The following is a 20,656-nucleotide window of genomic DNA, read 5'->3' on the forward strand; positions in this document are numbered from 1 at the left end:
AAAAGATAATGCTCCCCCTACTTCAGAATATAAGGATATTAGAATTCAATTCTGCAACCCAGACTTTAATCTGCGTGGTGCTGCTGTCCACACCCGATCTGCAAAAGCTTTACCCCCAAACCTGTTCCCTGCCCTGAGAATTGGGAGGAGCTGCTTTGAGAAAAGAGTAGAATTCATGCCAGACCATGTCATTAAACCCACTCCCTACCTGCACCACTGTACTAGCAGTATTACCCAGTACCTGTCCTTCTTTGTGGCTACCTACAGGTAACTGTTAATATCCTTATATTTAACAGCACTCTTCACTGATAATACATTTTCTCCCCAGACAGCCCATCTCATGTACCCAATTGCCACCAATATCCTCCTCATACAGCCTCCTGTAATACACACTGATCTGTTTAAATAAAAAACATGGGTATTTGGCCTATCCCCATAAAATATTCATTGATGAACACTGCTAGAAGCCAATCAATAACCCAGTTAATTTGATTGGAGCTTGTGTGGCATGACAGCACCACCTTATTCCCAATAGACCCCCTCCCATCACATCTTCATACAATGTATCCCTGCATCAGAAATCATTATGTTTCAGAAAGATTATGTACCTTCATCTGTTAAACATCAAATTATTATAAGCTTCCAAGGAGTTCCATGGCCAATAGTAGGCCTGGTTTTTCTATACACAGGTCATGGAACTCCAAGGTGATCGCTAATGTAAGAGATACAATGTATTACACAAATATCATCAGATAGTACTGTTTCTAAGCAAATATTATACAGTGTGTGTCTGTCAGAGGTTTAATACAAGATCTACATGTACATAGGTATATAAATATACACAAACATTTAAAATAATATATATATAACCTTCCGGCTGTTGTACAACACTCCAGCACAGCTTGTAATTAGGAGAGCAAAGCCTGTACAAATCATGTCAGTCTTTAGCAGGTTTTCAATCATAAATTCATTTGGTCACTGATTTGACACAGGTTTACAACTTGTTCTGAATTGCCTGCACATTAGTGTGTGTGTTGCCACCAATGAGCTATAGGTCCTCACCCAGACCGAACCACATACTGGCAGTTAATCTATTCACACACGATTTGTGTCGGGTGGGAGGAATTGGTGCGGATATAATTGTGATGGAATCAGATTTCTTTTTAGCCTCGTATCTTTTCATGAGCCAACATTCTGACTACTGAACACTGTAACACCATCCCTGTAGGGCTTTTTCTCACCCTTCCCTCATCTGCCCCCTCGGATGAACAGGAGGTGTCCTCTCCCCGTGCTCACAGTGGTGGCAGAGAGTTGGCACTCAGAAGAGGCAGTTGCAATAAATCACTGACTGCAAGCTAATCATGTTCATAATATTTGCAGAATTAATATCACCCATCGTTTGAGTCATTAACATGTGCATGGGGTGGGGAGTAATAGAGGAGGCCCATTTTTGAAAGCATTCCCTTGCAGTGGGGGAGCTGAAACTAGAGGAGCGTTTGATAGAATAATCCATGTCTCTGTTTAACAAGCGTGAAGCAGGATGGGACCGTGGTGATGGAGCGCCATTGTTTAAGGGTTGGCATCAGACTGAAAGAATTGCTCTTGCTGGGTCTCCGCAGCCCATACACTGGCATAATGAAGAGCCTTGTAAATTATTAATGCTGTGCTTATTTAGCCTCATCTATCTCCCAGATAATGAGTGATTAGCTTTGTACATAATTACAGGAGCAGCAGCACTAACGAAATGTATTCGTTTAAAGAGGGTTGTTACTGAACAACATTCAGAAACAGAGCAAGTGGGGGGCATAGGGTGGTCAAGCTCAGTAAGTGGGATATGATGAAGAGACGCTTGTTCATCTTACTGAGAGCACTGACCAAGAAAAAGTCAGGTGAGTGATGAACAGTGGCGTAACTACCGGGGGAGCAGGGGGTGAGATTGGGCCAGGGCCCGCACCCTCTCAGGGCCCCCCAGCAGCTCGTGCACCACTGTGTTTAGACAAATGCGACTGTATTTGCGGCCGTTTCCGGGTGTACGGAGGGGGGCGGGGCCCGGCTGCACGTCCCTCGCCAGGGCCCGCCCCCCTCTAGTTGCGCTGCTGCTGATGAAGTCTACAATAGCTTTATCCACTGTGGGCATGCATAGTGAGCAACACTGAAATGGGTTTGGTACCAATGGACAGAAACTTACGGGAGACATTAGATGCCATTTACTGGCACAAGTGCAGTAATTAAAGTGCAATTTCAGACACAAGTTACAATGATTTTGTACCTACAATACAGCAATTCCCCCAGAATTCCAGCATAATTGCAGCTGTGTAGGGGCAAGGTATTTGGCACGATTGAAATGTCATGCACAATTACCCATGTGCTTCAGTGTGAGCCAGGAACTCTTCTGTGTTGGGATGTCATTATTTCCGATAATTTACTTCAAAATTATCCCGGCACCCGTTTCTTTAGATACAAGTATGCTGCACAAGTGGCTTTAATAAACGGTGCCGACTTGTGCATCAGCTGTGCCCATGTTCGCACAACCACCATTGCCATTGTGCTTTGTAAATGAGCCTTATTGTGTGTGAGCATCAGGTACCAGTCTCAGAAACAAACAGTCATGAAAAGATGTAAAAGCAACGTGTATTGGCGTACCAGTGGTATTTATTGAACACTGGGGCCCATAGCAACCAATCAAACCTTTTAATTCCTTTGGCCAATGTTAATAAATAAGCCCCAGTGAGTTCAATTTGGTTAATTTTGGCAGTGAGACCTAAGATCAGGGGCAGTGAAATTAAAGGAGAATGAAAGCCTAAAAATGAATGTGGCTAAAAATGCCATATTTTATATACTAAACTTATTACACCAGCCTAAAGTTTCAGTTTCTCAATAGCAGCAATGATCCAGGACTTCAAACTTGTCACAGGGGGTCACCATCTTGGAAAGTGTCTGTGACACTCACATGCTCAGTGGGCTCTGAGCAGCTGTTGAGAAGCTAAGCTTAGGGGTCGTCACTAATTATCAAGCAGAAAATGAGGTTTGTCTGTAATATAAGCTGATTCTACAAGGCTGATTATTAAAGTCTGATGCTAATTGCACTGGTTTCTGTGCTGCCATGTAGTAATTATCTGTATTAATAACTTTATATTGTGACATTTCAATGTGTACTGTATATTGTGAGTGGGTCCTTAAACTCAGTAAGTGACAGCAGCACAGAGCATGTGCAGTGAATCAGCAGAGAAGAAGATGGGGAGCTACTTGGGCATCTTTGGAGACACAGATCTTTACTGCTAAAGGGCTGTGGTTGCCTTGGGCTGGTACAGAAGCACAAAACATAATGTACAACATTTCTACCTACTTTTTTTAGTTAGACTTTAGTTCGCCTTTAATGCCAATCTTAACTCTGTTTGCTGAGCACGGGTTTAAAGCGTTAAATTTTCTTGGGTACAAGTGGCACATTTAGACGACTGTGTCATTGCTAGTTGATCACTGTAGCACACATCCAGACCTGTAGCGCAAATGTAAGTTAATAAAGGAAGAGAGAAAAGTTTCATACAACAGCATTATTTAGAGGGGGATGTCTTGCACTTATTACCGACATTTTTGGTAATATGGCTTTTTGGATCTGCTTCTCTCTGTCTGCAGAAAAAGCACAGGCTGGGAGCAGCGGAGCCAAAGCTGAAAAACGTGAAAGTAGGCATTTTCAAATGTTTTAAAAACTCCAATCCACTCAGTGTAGCTGCTCTCAGGCCAAAACTGTACCTGGCAGTGCAGCTACAGGAAGCCACTGATTACAGTCGATCTGCTTCTTTCTGCCTCATTAAATACCGCAGGTGGAGGTAAGTCTTGAATACGCTTCATTTGCCCTTGCCCTTAGAATTTTATGTGGGCATTTCAGGTTTTAAGTTATCGTTATAATGCAGAATTCTACCAAAATACATGTATTCTCAATCCCTTATATACATCACAAAGCATCAAGTTCTAGAATTCAACCCAAATCATTTTTAAATGGCAAAGTACTTTGCCTACCAGGCCAAATACACAAATTGCAAAAGACTTTCACAAGGTGACACAGGACTGGAACACATGTCTCACTTTAGGAGTCAGCAGCTCTCCCAGGGCATGAGCTGAGTGAAGTTGGATGTGAGATTCAGTGCAGACATCTGTTCTGATCAGGACTTGATGTTATGAAAGGTTTCTTGTCTCCCTCCCTGAGTAACCTGTCAGCACTGAGCCTGCTCTGCCAGCACTGAGCCAAGTCAGTGGGGTAAGCAGTGGATAGTAAATGGCATCATTATAATATTATTAAGAGGTCAGCAAGTTCCAGTCTCCTGCTAAACTCCTGCTAATTTCTACATCATATTCACAAGGAAATGTCCTCTAAATGAATCAGTGGTGAGATATTCCATAGTGCCCAACTGGCGGAATCTGCTGAGCTATTAAAGATCCAATCTGTCATCAGAAGGATCTGTTCCAGTAGGGAGAGGGACATGCTTATCAGCAGCTGGTAATAAACTTCATTGTGAGGAGGATGCCCTCTTCCGCAACATTTGGGCAAACTAGATTAACACAAGTCACATCCTTTTAGCCTGCTGGTTACTATCCATATATACAAAGCAAAATTTGATGCGACACCTTGTATATTAACTCTCCCTTTATCAACACGTCATCATATAGCAGAAGAGTTCTTTTGCTCCATTACAAGTTTCAGTTTGACTGAGTTGTGAAAAATCGTTTGTTGCTCTGCTCAATGCGAGTAATTGTAGGACTAATCTTGGGGGGCTTGGGCCTATGATGACTGCTGGCCTGGCACAGGTACAGATGGGGGGGGGGGCTTGGGCTTATGATGTTTTTCTATTTTGGTGTACCTTATTTTTATTTGTTAAAATTACATATTTATATACATTTAAAAGTTTCATTCAAAAATGCGTTTTCTTTTATTAAAAAAAACGGAATGGTAAGGTAGGAAATGCTAATATAGGAGGGGGGGGGCGCTGATTGGAACCCTTGCCTAGGGTGACAAACTACCTTGGCCCGGCCCTGTCCTGAAGATCTGATGTCCCGAAGAGATGACGTCCCAAAGTCCTGAATAGCTGAAGACCCGAAGCTGTGAAGGATTACCGTTTTTAGCGATGTCTTTGTGGCCTTTTTACTGTGGGGTGGTTCAGATCTGGGGTGGGGGCTGGGGTGGGCGGGGTCCAGGGGGCCCTGAACATTTTGTGTCTGTTGTACGGGCCCTGTGATTTCTGATCAGCGCCGATTCTGACTAAGGAGCCATCTGAGGCAGCTCCTGCAATGCCTCCCCCCTCACCAGCAGAGGGGAGGCAGGAACACTATTGCGGAGAGCGCAATTGCACTCTCTCGCAATAGTACAGCCGAATTTCCGGTTTAAAAAACGGAAATTCAGCTGTTAAAGGTGCAGGAGTGGCTTTTTGCCGCCCCTGGAATACTCTCTGGCGCTGTCGCCTGAGGCAAGCAGCTCAGCTCGCCTCATTGGCAGAGCGCCCCTGTTTCTGATAATGGCCCTGTGAGCACCACTTCGCCTTTTGACGCATGGAGCTGTGTGAACCCTGGAGCTACCGTAATCTCATAACCAGGCATTAGCTCCAGTGTTCCCTCAGCATCATGCATCAAGCCAGTTGTGCCTAAAGAATCAGACGCAGATGTCAATTGCATGCTAAAAATTGGAAATCAGACATGCAGGTGCATCTGGTTTGATAAATCGGTCACATTTGTGCCATAGGCAGCACGCAACAGTCAGACACAGTACAATTGTGTATGAATCTTGAGAAAACAAATGCATTGTGGGAACTTGCACTTTCTCACTGCGTCAGGGTTATTGAACACACCCTATTATTTTATGTCAATTTTGATATGAGGGTTTACAGCTCCTTTAGATGATCCTGAAGACTATGTAATGTTTCTCTAGTTAGTCAGTGTATTTTCAAAAGACATTCTCTCTGCATGTGTGAGAAATAGTCTCTCCGTGCAAAGTAAGTTCCATCCCTTTAAATATAATGTATATTTTTGTGCAAAGCCTGTGAAGTACAATAAAATTCCATCCTTTTTTACAGACAATGAAAACACGGCCATGATACAGGGAGCTGAGACAAAAGAAAGCTCTAAGCCATGTATACCCTCCAACACAAAGTGCGACAAAGCAATTAAAATTTACAGCAGGGTGGTCCAGCTGGCAGGCTGTGGGCCACGGCTGGCCTTGGGCTCCTATTATCTTTTATATGAAGTCTGACCCTTATCAATTTAGAAGGCCTACATCACCAAAGGCATTCAACTGCACTGATTTACCGTGCTGGCCTGAGAAAACTAACACATGAAACCACCAATGTAAGAAATAATCATGAAATAAAATTAATACTGTCTGGATAGTGGAAGAGGAAGGGACTGTATACCGACTGATAAGTGTTATTGAGTGTGCAGCTCCCTAGCAGCTGCTTATTATTACTACTAGCTTTTATTTATATTGCACAAACAGAGATTATACATCATTCACATCAGTCCTTGACCCAGTGGATCTCATAATCTAAGGTCCATATCATGTTCACACTATGATTAATTTTATTGGGAGCTAATTAACCTGCCTTTTGTTTATAGAGTGCTTGCTTAATCCCACACAGACATACAGTATTAACTCCCTTCACAACTTGTACCAAATTAATATTAGCATTTTTATAGAGTCAACAAAGGGTTAATAAAGGATAAGATACTGGACTTCATAGCAAATAATACTATGAGTTTGTGCCAGCATGGTTTTATACGTAATAGATCTTGCCAGACAAACTTAATTTCTTTTTATGAGAAGGTGAGTAGGGACCTTGATTCTGGGATGGCAGTGGATGTGATTTACTTAGACTTTGCTAAAGCATTTGATACAGTGCCACACAGAAGGTTACTGGTTAAATTAAGGAATGTTGGCCTGGAACATAGTATTTGTACCTGGATAGAGAACTGGCTAAAAGATAGACTACAAAGAGTGGTGGTAAATGGAACATTTTCTAATTGGACCAGTGTTGTTAGTGGAGTACCGCAGGGCTCTGTACTAGGTCCCTTGCTTTTCAACTTGTTTATTAATGACCTGGAGGTGGGCATTGAAAGTACTGTTTCTATTTTTGCAGATGATACTAAATTGTGCAGAACTATAGGTTCCATGCAGGATGCTGCTACTTTGCAGATTGTTTTGTCTAAACTGGAAAACGGGCAGCAAACTGGAAAATGAGGTTCAATGTTGATAAATGCAGGTTATGCACTTTGGGAAAAATAATATAAATGCAAGTTATACACTAAATGGCAGTGTGTTGGGAGTTTCCTTAAATGAGAAGGATCTAGGGGTCTTTGTAGATAACAAGTTGTCTAATTCTGGGCAGTGTCATCCTGTGGCTACTAAAGCAAATAAAGTTCTGTCTTGTATAAAAAGGGCATTAACTCAAGGGATGAAAACATAATTATGCCTCTTTATAGGTCCCTGGTAAGGCCTCATCTGGAGTATGCAGTGCAGTTTTGGACTCCAGTCCTTAAGAGGGATATAAATGAGCTGGAGAGAGTGCAGAGACTTTCAACTAAATTGGTTATAGGGATGGAAGAATTATGAGGGTAGACTGTCAAGGTTGGGGTTGTTTTCTTTTGAAAAAAGGCGCTTGCGAGGGGACATGATTGCACTTTACAAGTACATTAGAGGACATTATAGACAAAAAAGCAGGGGATCGTTTTACCCATAAAGTGGATCACTGTACCAGAGGTCACCCCTTTAGACTAGAAGAAAAGAACTTTCATTTGAAGCAACGTAGGGGGTTCTTCACAGTCAGGACAGTGAGGTTGTGGAATGCACTGCTGGGTGATGTTGTGATGGCTGATTCAGTTAATGCCTTTAAGAATGGCTTGGATGATTTCTTGGACAGACATAATATCAAAGGCTATTGTGATACTAAACTCTATAGTTAATATAGATATGGGTATATAGAATTTAAGTGAAAGTATGGAGGGGTGTGTGTGTATGGATGCTGAGTTTTCATTTGGAGGGGTTGAACTTCATGGACTTTGTCTTTGTCGATTTATCTATGTAACTATGTAACATATTGTACAGCGTGGAGCTTACAGTCTAAGGTCCCTATCACATTCATACACACACTACAGTTAGCTTTATCACGAGCCAATTAACCTGACTGTATGCTTTTGGAGTATGGGAAGAAACTGAAGTAGCTTGGATGTAAGCTACACAGACATTGGCGGAACAAACTACTTGCAGATAATGTCCTGTCTGGAATCAAGTCTATGACCCCAGCCCACCATGCTGCCCCAGTCCATGTGGGCCACACAATCTCATTTATCCTACTTTAATTTTACAAAGCTTTTAGAAGGTGATCTCTAAGAAGAGGGGGTGGGGTGCACAGGTGAGCGAGAGAGGAGTAGCGAAGGCACAGGTTAAAAAAAGAGGGGCAATGGGGGGGTTCTGGTATGTATTTAAGCACAATAGTGTGCGTGTCACTTAAAAACACTCTGAAGTCATAATTTACAGTAAGGGTAACTGGAAAATGACCAAACCATAGATTATAATAAAGTTACTTCAGATGAGCTTTGCTAAACTAGTCATCTGACTGTAAAAATTGTTTTTTGGGTTATGGAGGTTCATCAATAAAAGATAATAAGAAAATAAATGTAGTTGGGCTAGGGCAGGCAGTGAAGGGTTATTGGGCACACTGCAAGCGCACAGCTACTGTCTCTGTATCTCCTTCACATGTCAGAGCACTGCTGATGGAACCTGGCCTTCCTCATCCAACTGATGTTATACAATGTCTCTCCTCCATCTGGCCTACGAGGCCTGGAGCAGAAACGTGGATATTTTGTCACTGCTGTTTTCCTCTTCCCCAGTTCCCAGATGGTGGAAATAACATTCAAACCTATTTTTTTTTTTGGTTTGTGTGTGTGTGTTTTTTTTTATTTGCTTCTAACAATGGTCCTTGGCATCATTTCAATGTTCTACTTCGGTAATTAACAGCACTGATATGGCCACAATTACAAGTCCCCTTTTCTCCTGCACTAACGCTGTGAATTAGTAGGAGCTAATGACTGCGAGCAGAGAGAGAGCCCAGGCACAGACGGGGAAGTGATTGTAAGATTGAATAAAAAGGTACAAACCGCGAGTTTGCGGTAGACGATGATTACCTAGTAATTAGTTTACACAAAGCCCTCTATTTAATGGCAAAACAGCGTAATTAACGAGCGACAGAAAATCAAAGGGTTGTTTTGCAAGCATATGAAAAATTAGCATGGAGGGGAAACAAATGAATTAAATCGATAGCATGCAGAACGTGAGCCTCATACCTGGGGGTGTAACGATCTAGTAATAATGCACTCATACATAGTGCTATCTGATTAAATACATCAATAAATATATAAATATATATATCAGTAAGTGAGCTTCTGCTATTGTAGCTTTCATTGATTTATTATTTATTAATTGATTAACCAGATCTATCTTATAAATAAACGAAATGAAATAATGATCTTTTAACATAAAGAATATTATAGTGAGACTGTTAGAAAGCTCGGGACCTAGGATTTTCCGGATAAGGGATCTTTCTGTAATTTAGATCTCCATAAAACATTAAAACATAAAATAAAGGATTCTTTTGCCTCCAATAAGGATTAATTATATCTTAGTTTCAAGTTCAAGGTACAGTTTTATTATTGCAGAAAAAAAATAAATAATTTTTAAACATTTGCATTATTGAATCAAAATAGAGTCTAAGAAGGGCTATAATTTAGATCTTTCTGGATAACGGATCCCATATCTGTACAGGTACTTATATCTTGCAATAAATAAATATATAAATAAAAACAAAGAAAGCATAACCATTTCGTCCTGCTTTATGCCAGGGATTTTAGATTTGACCCTTTGTCTTTCACACTGAGTTTAAAGCCAGAAATACACATGCTGACATTGGCTACTCAGGCGGTCTGGAGTGGGAAAGTCAGCAGCTAATGTTAAGGTGGCCATACACGGGCAGATAAAACTGCCGATATCGGTCGTTTAGACCAATTTGACAGATATCTGGCCACGATATCGATCGGGAAGGTTTGATTTTTTCCCGACCGACCCGTCGTAGCCCCTTGGCGTATCGTAATCCGATCGTTCGACCATACGGCCGAACGTTCGAATTACCCCCGATATAGCCATGCCGTTAGTGGCATATCGGGGAAAGATCCGCTCGTTTGGCGACATCGCCAAACGAGCGGATCTTCGAGTCTATGGCCAGCTTAAGACTGTGTATGGAATGTGTATAGAAAACGGATCCGCACACACACTGGTTAATGCAGTCGGGGAGTATCCCCCATTTGAATGTTTGGTGGCTGAATAAAACTGGATACTCCCCGACTGCATTAACCAGTGTGTGTGCGGATCCGTTTTCTATACATATTCGTTGCTAAGGGACCCGGCCGGGTCAACGGAGGAAACGCACTACCAGTTGCAGGATTGGTGAACTACAGGTGTGCAGTAGGAGAAATTACATTGTAAGACTGTGTATGGGACATGATTAGACATTAAGATATTTATCGTGAGGTTAGCAGGCACCGAAATGATTATTCGTCCAACATTGGTCAGAAAATTGATCAGCCAGGTTCAAAAATGTTCATGGTTCACAGTGAAATGTATCCATTGAACAATTGTTTGCAGGGCCAAGCAGGCGGCTACCCACAGTCAGGCCCGGACTGGCAACCTGTGGGTTCTGGCAAATGCCAGAGGGGCTGCTATAAGGTGCCATAGAAAGTCAGTATATAGTGGGCTGGTGGGGGCTGTTTGGGCCTCTATGTGGGCTGATTGGGCCTCTGTGTACCTGAAATGCCAGGGCCTATTTTGATTCTCAGTCCAGACCTGCCCACATTATTCCTGGCTTCAACTAGACGATATCTCCTGAAATGGTCTTTTTAGTTTATGGACAAATTTGTACATGTAAACAATCGTTTCAAGATAAGCTTGGTCTTAGGATAACGAAAAAAATCTTAACGTCTATGGCCACCTTATCTGGTTGGGGGATCAGCCAAATATCTATTGGGAATAAATCAAGTGAAGACTGCATTGGGCCCTTGATATCGTTCTCTTGAAAGGGGTCTACCTAGCCATAGTCACACTTTTCCAGGAAAGTAATAAACAAGTACAAAGTTTCTACCAGGTCTAGGGGCCTATAGCAATCAATCCACCTTTACCATTAAAAAAATTGAAAGCAAACCTCTGATTGGATTACCTGACCTTGTGATACTGGAATAGAACACCCCAAGATGTCAGCATGAAAAACAAGTGTGACTTTGGCACCCCTACCATAAACCAAAGACAGATGCTTTCCCAATTGTGCATTTCCTATCGTGTTCCAATAGCCTAAAATTTATATAGCCATCATCCTTCTATGCTCAGTGTTGCATGCATCTGTATTGCATTGGGTTAACTGATAGTCCCACTTACAGAAGCTGATTTTCTCTCTAAGGCAGAGATTACCAACCTTTTGTACCCATGAGCCATATTCAACTGTGAAAACACTAGAAGCGCAACACAAACATGAAAAAAGCTACGGGGGATGCCAAATAAGAGCTGAGATTGGCTATTTAGTAGCCCCTGTGTTGGCAAGCAGTCTAAGGGTTTTAGCACACGGGCAGATTCAGGGAGATTTAGTTGCCTGGCGACTAATCGCCTCTTCTTTGAGGCAACAATCTCCCTGAACTGCCTTCCTAAACTAAAGGGGCGTGCCGTGACGCAAAAAGGGGCGAGCTATGATGAAAAAGGGGCGGATACATGCCACAAAAGGGGCGGGGTCACATTGCGCGAGGGCAAGATCAGTAAGAAAAAGTACGTTTCCACCGGAAGGCAAGGGCTTTTGTTAAGTGTATTACAAATTACCGGCAGCTACATTGCCGGTAAATTTGTAATACCGGCCCCGGCCCTGGCAGATGTTTTACCGGCTAAGCCTATTTAAGAGTGTGCAGGACATCGCCAAAGATCTGAAGACAGAAAGGGCCGAAGACCCGAAGTCACAAATTAGACCTGAAGTCACGAATGGTGATGAAGCCTCGAAAAGTTCCAAAAACCACCAATTTGTTTTTTAACTTGTAAGGGGGGCATGGCCACCAGTGTTTTTTTTTAAATTTTCTGTAGGGCCACTGACCACCAATAGTATTTTTAACTTGCAAGGGGGGAGGCCCGAAGTTTCTACGTGTGAGTGGGCCTTTTTAAAGAAAATTTCTATGGGGCCCATAACCACCAAAGGTTTTTTTAACTTGTTAGTGGGCTCCCTGGCCACCAATGTTTTTTTTTTTACCTTGTAAGGGAACCCTGGCCACAAGTGGGTTTTTGTAACTTGTAGGGGGGCCCTGAACACCAATGAAGATTTTTATTTACATTTTATGGGGGACCCCTGACCACTAATTGTTTAGTTTTTTATCTTGTAGGGGGACCCTGACTATCAATGGGTTTTTTTAACTTGTAAGGGGCAGCCCCGGCCACCAATGCAGTTTTTTTAACCATCAATTGATATTTTTTAACTTGTAGGTGGGACCCTGAACACCAATGGGTTTTTAGCATTTATGTTTTAGCACCCATGTTTGTGTGGCTTTTTTACTGTGGTGTAGGGGTGATTGGGGTCTGAGGCAGGGCATATGGTAGTGGGCCGAGAAAATTTGTTGGCCCATGAGATGACCCAGAGATTTCTGATGGTGGTCCTGTGTGCACTGATAACTCCAGTAAAAGGGCACAGGTGCACAATGAGGCACTGCCAATGTTGCAATGTGAGACATGTCATGGTATGGATTGGGTGCGTTCCTTCCACTTTAACAGAGTCAGCTGATGCAAGTATCATTGTACAGATCTCATACAGCTTTAAGCATAATAGAATAACTGTATATCCTTACTTAGTTGCTGATACAGCCTACTGTCAAATATTTCAGGTTTAAGGAGTATGTACGACAGTAAATAGGCATTTATTCCAAGCATTCTGGCCTTCAAGCTGAGTTCCCCCATAAAGTTCTGGGTCTTATGGCTAGAGCTAGGGTTGCCACCTTTTCTGAGAAAAAAATACCAGCCTTCCTATATATTAATCTTTTTTTCCCTATTAATAACATTGGGATCAACCATCATTTTTACTGACCAGGCCTGTAAAATACCGGCCAGGTGGCAACCCTAGCTAGAGCTGAAGCCCCACAATTTAAAGCAAGTTATCTTTAGGCTAAATTTGAATTAACAGTAAAAAAAAAGACTTTAGACAAATCTACTAGTAACATAACGGTAAATTATAACCCAAAACAATGTAGGTATCAAAATACAGAATATTGCATAAAACAGTTTATATGTAAAACGCTGCTTCGTGTAAATAACCCATTTTCATAATAATATACTTTTTTAGTAGTATGTGCCATTGGGTAATTTAAATAGTATTTGCCATTTTAAGAACTAAGGGGATCGTACGATTCATCGTGTACACAAACAAACCATACATTCTAGGTCACCTGAGCCGATTAACAGAGTTGTGTCTTTTGTTTCGACACTTCTTCCTGTTACAGTTAGAGTTATAGTATTTCAGGTGATCTCTAAGGCAGCACAGAGAATTTCATAAAATGGGAGCTCAAGGTAAAATTTGTAATATGTAATATCTACTTTAATATACATATATTCCAGTTTGGTAAGATGCTTTAATTTGCCACTTAATATTATATATATATATATATATATATATATATATATATATATATATATATATACATATATATATATATATATATATATATATATATATATATACACATATATATATATATATATATATATATATATATATATATATATATGCTGCTTAACTACACAACAGTAAGCTTTGTGGCTGCTCACCATTAAACACTTTTTTTCAGATAGTTCACCAGAAACATTTTCCAATTACTTTCTGTTTGTGACTGTTTTTCTAATATTAAAATGTAAAGTTTCATTGTATGTCTTTCTAAAGCTGCTCGAGGGGGGTTGAAGACTTTGTAACTATTCTAAATTGATACATTCGTTGCTACATTTCTTATCTTTGTCCCTGCTGAGCAGAATCCCCGAATTTCATTAAAGGGCACCTGTTGATACTACTGAAAAATGTATCAACTAAATGTAGCAAATTGTAACAGTTCAATGTCTGCACCTGAATCACTGAGCTGCCAGACTCAAACACCAGAGACACAAACAATAAACTTTAGACTTCAATTTTGGAAATTAGAAAGCAATTGAAAAAAGTATTTATTTCTGGTGAACAATCTGAAAATAACTCAACTGAAAAAAATGTTTTGGGAGGTGAACAACCCCTTTACTGAATGCATATAATTAGCAGATAAATACTAACAATGATAATAATAACAGGAGTACACACACCTACTCTGAGTTTCCAGAAAGCTACCCATGTTCCTTATTCATCATCTGAGTAGTACATGTGCATTCAGGCTATTTATTGCATAGAACAAGTGATATCACATGTTTTTACTATTGGATTGAATGTGATGTGCCATTTTATTTCAATGTTTTGGTGGATTAGCAAATATATTATAGTTTCCCATAGCAGAAGCTTTTACACTGCCTTTACCAGCAGCCTGACAAAGAGACTTAAATGCTTTCCCAAATAACATGTAATTATAGTCCATCTGCAAATCAAGCCTTTAATCCTGCACAGCAGTTAGGGCCCTGGCTGATAGGGTACCAGCTTGTTGAGCAGAAGGGTGCCCCGAAGTGGCCCTGGGGCTGTTTCAGAATATATATAGGAAATGGAGCCAAAGCACAACCAAGACTGTTTATATCTGCACTATCTTCCAAAACATCATGTTGCAATATTGTGGTAGTTCAGGGAAACTTTATTCACAGCTAAAAGGGGTGGAACACCCCCTTTCTCAATATGAGTTTAAAAAAAAAAGGTATAGTGCAGGGCATATATTTTGCTATTGTTTTAATTATAAAATATTTATGGTTTTCATTATTTCTTTCACTAAACAGGGCAAATTTTGAAAACGAAAGTTCCATTCTACATCCTGTTTATGGGAGAATCTCCTTTCCCTGTTTGCATGGTCTGCCATTTCAGCACAAGCTCACTTTCTTTCTTCCTGCAATATACACCATTCCTACATATGCCCAGAGTGGTTCTCCTTGTATTGCCTTTCATTTATACAAATGCCCATTGCCCTTCCCACAATACTCTATGCAATTTATGCACAAGACCAGATTTACATATCATGTGCCCCTAGGCCCACTGCCGTTTGTCGCCCTCCTCCCCTTTATTCGCATACATTTTCATCATCAGGACTGGCGCAATGGGGACTGGTGCAGGGGGAATTTTAAATCGATTGTAACATCTGCGTATCCAATGTGGGTGTGGTTAGGCAACATGCCGCCCCAGTGTCGGACTGGCCCACCGGAATACGGGGAAAACTCCCGGTGGGCCAAGGTGTCAGTGGGCCCTCATGCTGCTAAATATTTGGCCTATTTCATGGTCATTCCCTAGTTTTATGAGAACAAAGTGGCTAAATAGATGGAATAACAGGTTATAGTATTATAGTATGTAAAGAAAAGAGACTAGGAGAACAGAGGTTGAGTGAGGAGTAGAAGAATCATAGTACTGAGAGTGGGCCCCTGGTCTAAGATTAATTGGTGGGCCCCTAGTCAAAGGTTTTTGGGTCGGCCCCTGGTGTCCCAGTCCAACACTGTGCCGCCCCCTAAAATTCTGCTGCCTTAGACCCGGGCTTTGGTGGCCTTTCCACAAATCCTAGCCTGTTTATGCACATGCCTAGTGCCTTGATCATTGTATTATATACCAATCACAAATTCCAATTGTTTTTTCTACCATCTGCCATTTAAACACAAACATAATGCTTTTGTTCTTCTGCCTGCCATGTATACACATGCCTAATGCATTTACCCCTGCACAAATGGCCCTGAATTTCACGCCACTCCTACACAAGGCTAGTGCCTTTTCTGTTATTATATACATGTCCAGTTATATACATGTCCAGTACCTTTCACAGCCAGTGACTCTCTGTATTATCTGCCGCTACCATTCTCCTTGCAATGTCAGGTATTCTTAGGCCCTGAAGTCAATTCCTTTCACACACTCACTTATGCCTATGAGCCTGCATTGATTAATATCCATCTATGAACCCAGTGATTTCCTCTCTGCATTGTCTGCCATCCATACATTTGTTCACAATATTCCTCAGGGCATTGTCTGCCATCCTTATAACTGCTCAGAGCATTTCCCTGTACTTCTGACTTTTTTATATTTGCCAGTTGGTCTTCTTTTTCTTACATTCTTTATTGTGGCTCATTCTTCCATAGTCTTCATGTAACCCACTCTTAGTGAAGGAGTTAAAAAGCAGGTCCTGTTCTGGCCATATCTCTAATATCTCTCTATGGCTGCAGGGGAGGGTCTGTCTGAGTCTGATCTGATTTTACTACAAACAGGGGATGCCATAAGGAATTCACACTCGTCATTTGTCAGCAGAACACTGAACAGCGGGAGTCTGATGACTGCCCCAGATATGGGGAAAGAAGCCAAAATCCCACAGTGCGAGAGATTACTTAACACTTTCAGACCTGCAGACATCTGACAGAAAGACTTGACAGTTGTTAAAAAACAGAGGACCAATCACTGAGAACATCACAGTACAAAAAAAGTGCTCTATTTGCAACACATGCCATAGTGTCTATAATTTAAATAGAGCATTTTTGTTATTTGGCCTGAATTGTTGATAAAGATAATAATGTATACAGGGCGAATGCAATTAAATGTATGGCCATAGAGAAAGCAAGAAAATTAAATGGGGTAGTGATAACAGTTGAAATGTATGAAGAGCATCAACATATTAAAATTTTATGAAATCCTTATTATCTACAGCCAGTGAATTGTTTTCCTTTACCTTTGTTAGTGATATCAACTTTCCTATTTGCATTTGCAGCTGTTCTTTTTAAATAGGTCTTCACATTTTGCACTGAAAATGCGCCAAATATGTAATTTTGTGACCAAATCTTCACTCCACCACAAAATTATTTTTATTTCTTATTTTGAATATTTTTTTCTTATTAAAATATAAATACACCGATTAAACTTATTTGTATTTGTGGTTTAAGCAAAGGGTAAAGGATCTGGCTCAATCAACATCTTGCAATAATTGGGCCACATGATCCATCCCAAGAAAAAGCTGTATTTAGAGCACATTAAGCTGACCAATTATCCATATAGGATATAATACATGTTTTGCAAGGGTTCTCTTCCTGGCCACAAATAATATAGCCACTGGAGGGCGCTCTTTTATCAGACTCTGTGGATGAGGTTATATCAGTAAGCGCAATCATGGCTACTTGTACTGATATTATATGCAGGAAAGGAAAGATTCCTGTTGAGGATAACCTATGGGAATATGTTTTACAGAGCATTTAAAGAAAAAAAAATAATATAAACCCTACTTAGAAATAGGGCATGTGTGCTAGAATAACTAGCTCTTGTCATGCAGACAGTGTTTTAATGCATTCAACTAAATATGTATATATATATATAGAGGATAACAAATGGTATTTATTAGGAATATTCGCTCATTTATATATCTGTCCTATTTCATTCAGGATTTGAATGCAAGCTTTCAAGTCACAGACGCATAGAAAGATGCAATAAGGTGAGTTAAATTTTAATCTTGACATTTAATCAATTTTATTAATTTGCCGAAATGCTATTATTCAGTTAAATGGAACACCCCAAAGCCATACAACTCCAGGATATATTCAGGTTGCTGAGATGTCACTAGAATAGGAGCAAGGCTATTAAAAAAAATAGATAGAAATGCTGTTTTCCAAATATGTATATGCTTCATCCAGCACAGGTCTCAGAGATGTGACACACACAGTGAAAGGGGAACTTGTCATTATGTATCATAAACTGTTATGCAAATACCTCAATTTGTAACTATTAACATAATTTAGCGCTCAGAGACATACACTCATTTCTAATCATCGTGGTGGAATGGAGTCTTGTTCTGTCGTTCTTAGCCTGCAGGAAAGTCTTTCATCAAGATGCTGTAATGTTTTAATAACCTGCCAGCGTTCACCGGCTGTGCCGCTGCCGACGCCGCTCTTACATTGTCCTCATTAAGGAACAGAACAGGTCGGGGAATAACAGGACATTAAAGCATTGCCGGTGTGTGGGAACCTGAGGCTTGAAAATTGTTATTACAGAGATCTGTGCTGACAAGTCATGTCAACCCCTTGCTTGCCGAATTGGCATAGAGACTCACCTGTGCCCATGTCTGTTTCCAAATATCAGGGTCATATCTCTGGTTCTCGCTCACAGCCCATGCATAGCTTGGCAGGTATTTAGCAATGTCACAAAAAGCAGTGCCATTACCTCCAAACTCACTGTCCACTTTAAATAGCCAACCGGTCACCATGAGTTTGTCAATGATCATTTCTGCCAGAGCTTCCAGGAACTACAAGAAGAAGAATATCACATTATTTATTGGCAAACAATAAGATGCAGTTAAGTGGTCAATGACATACTCACAAAAAATAGCCACACTATACAATATGTATTTGCATATATAATGGTAAAGTACCATCTCAGCACAGGCCTCATTTATTAACATAAGCTCTGGATGCAAGAAGTGCACTTAAGTTCCATTGCACACATTGCATTTATTATGTGAATGAGGCGTTGGGCACAAAAGACAGTATTCAGAGGCACAAGTGACGCTTGTACTTTGTACCTGCCATTGCCCAGTTGGGAGAAAGACTAGTAGAAATCCTAGTTATGCACCAAATATCCTCCTCTTGATTGAACAGGAAGAACTACAGCAATAAGCAGTGGGGTTATTAACTTCTGGAAGGAACTGTGAACATTCCAGCAGGGAGAGATGGTGCCTATAGTAGCACAGGGCATAATAGCTTCTCGGAAGGGACTGTGGCTGCGGGATAGCAGGTATAGTATAGTAGATATAGTACTACCTATAGTAGCAGTGGGGGAAAATACTCTCTGAGAAGGGAGTGTGACTGTGGGATAGCAGCAGGGGCATAACTATAGAGGAAGCAGACCCTGCGGCTGCAGGGGGGCCCAGGAGGTATAGGGGCCCCATGAGGCCCTAATTCATATACAATTTCAATAAATATTGGAGAATATTGAAAAATAATTTGCTGTTGGGCCCAGTAATATCTAGTTACACCAGTGGATAGCAGGTATAGTAGGGAGAGATTGTCCCTATAGTAGTAGTGGAGATAATGGTCTCTGATAAAGGAGTATGGCTCGGTGTAAAGGTGGCCATAGACGCAAAGATCCGCTCGTTTGGCGACATCGCCGATATGCCATTAACGAGCATGGCTATATCGGGGGTAATCTGATTGTTCGGCCGCATGGCCAAACGATCCAATTACGATGTCCCATGGGCTCCGGCGGGATCAGTCGGGTCAAAATCAAACCTGACCGATCGACCAAACGACCGATCTCCGCCGGACGAAAGCTGTTGGCACACGCCACACACGATCCGAAAATCGTACGAATCTTTGATTCGTACAATAGGATCTGTGTGTCTCGAGAAACTACACAGTACACTAACACATACCAATGTGTAACGAAAACTGCAGCAGCACAAGAACAGAAATACAGAATAAAATACATTCGGGTATATGCAAAAACCAAACAAACAAAAAGCAAACAAAATACATCGTGACTGTAACATACAGGGTATTACATTAGAAGTACAAAATGAAAAAAAACCACAACACAGATATTCACAGAACACACTTCACAATGCACATAGCATCAAAACACAAAAACTATTCAGTACCTACCGTAGGTATCCACAGGCTGGAGGCAGATAAAATGGATCCTGATGGAAAGAAAGAGTTGGACACATTTACAAAAGACAAATGCTAAACATACATGCACATATCACATAAACCAAGTCTGACATCCACACAGGAACATGTGTTTATATATACGTTAGTGAAAGCTAAGGTATATGGTTTCAATTGACCTTTATATCTTTGTGTGTATACCAGGAGTACATAAATATAGAAATACCATTCTAAAAATGACCCTGTACCCTTATAAAGAATCACATGGAAAATGTATGTAATGCTCTGGCTATGGTTATGTTAGATAGGAATACATATTCCCAAGCAATGCCCACTTAACATTGTCAGTATCCAATACCAATAAATGATAATCTCATTCCAGAACAACCTATTCATGTTATAGCCATTTATAAAAAATTGTAACAGGAATTGTAACTATAAATAAATGTACTTCCTTTTAAAGGGGTTCTTCACCTTTGAGATAACTTTTAGTATGATGTGGACAGAGAGTGATATTCTGAGACAATTTGCAATTGGTTTTCATTTTTTATTATTTGTGGTTTTTGAGTTATTTAGCTTTTTATTCAGCAGCTCTCTAGATTGCATCTTAACCAATCTAGTAACTAGGGTCCAAATTGCCCTAGCAACCATGCATTGATTTGAATAAGAGACTAGAATATGAATAGGAGAGCCTGAATAGAAGGATCAGTAATATCAGGACAACACTACATTATATTTTCATTACTTTAAAACACTTTTGTTTTTTGATGTTACTGTTTCTTTAAATCAAAGAACGTCCCTGACAAACATCTTTCATTA

General features: G+C 40.7%; 1 long non-coding RNA gene across 6 annotated transcripts in view; it reads right to left on the reverse strand.

The window, feature by feature from the left end:
• Positions 1–20,656, reverse strand: part of LOC108712303 — a 69,427-nt gene that overhangs the window by 20,608 nt on the left and 28,163 nt on the right. For 4 of the 6 annotated variants that reach the window (XR_005966602.1, XR_005966601.1, XR_005966599.1 and 1 more), the window contains 2 exons: positions 19,832–19,869; positions 18,286–18,477 (listed from right to left, as the gene is read on the reverse strand). This is a non-coding gene — a long non-coding RNA (uncharacterized LOC108712303). The remainder of the gene's footprint in view (positions 1–18,285; positions 18,478–19,831; positions 19,870–20,656) is intronic. The other 2 variants (XR_005966603.1, XR_005966604.1) reach the window with 2 other exon arrangements.

This window comes from Xenopus laevis, chromosome 3S, assembly GCF_017654675.1.
Source record: "Xenopus laevis strain J_2021 chromosome 3S, Xenopus_laevis_v10.1, whole genome shotgun sequence".
Classification (NCBI taxonomy): Eukaryota; Metazoa; Chordata; class Amphibia; order Anura; family Pipidae; genus Xenopus; species Xenopus laevis.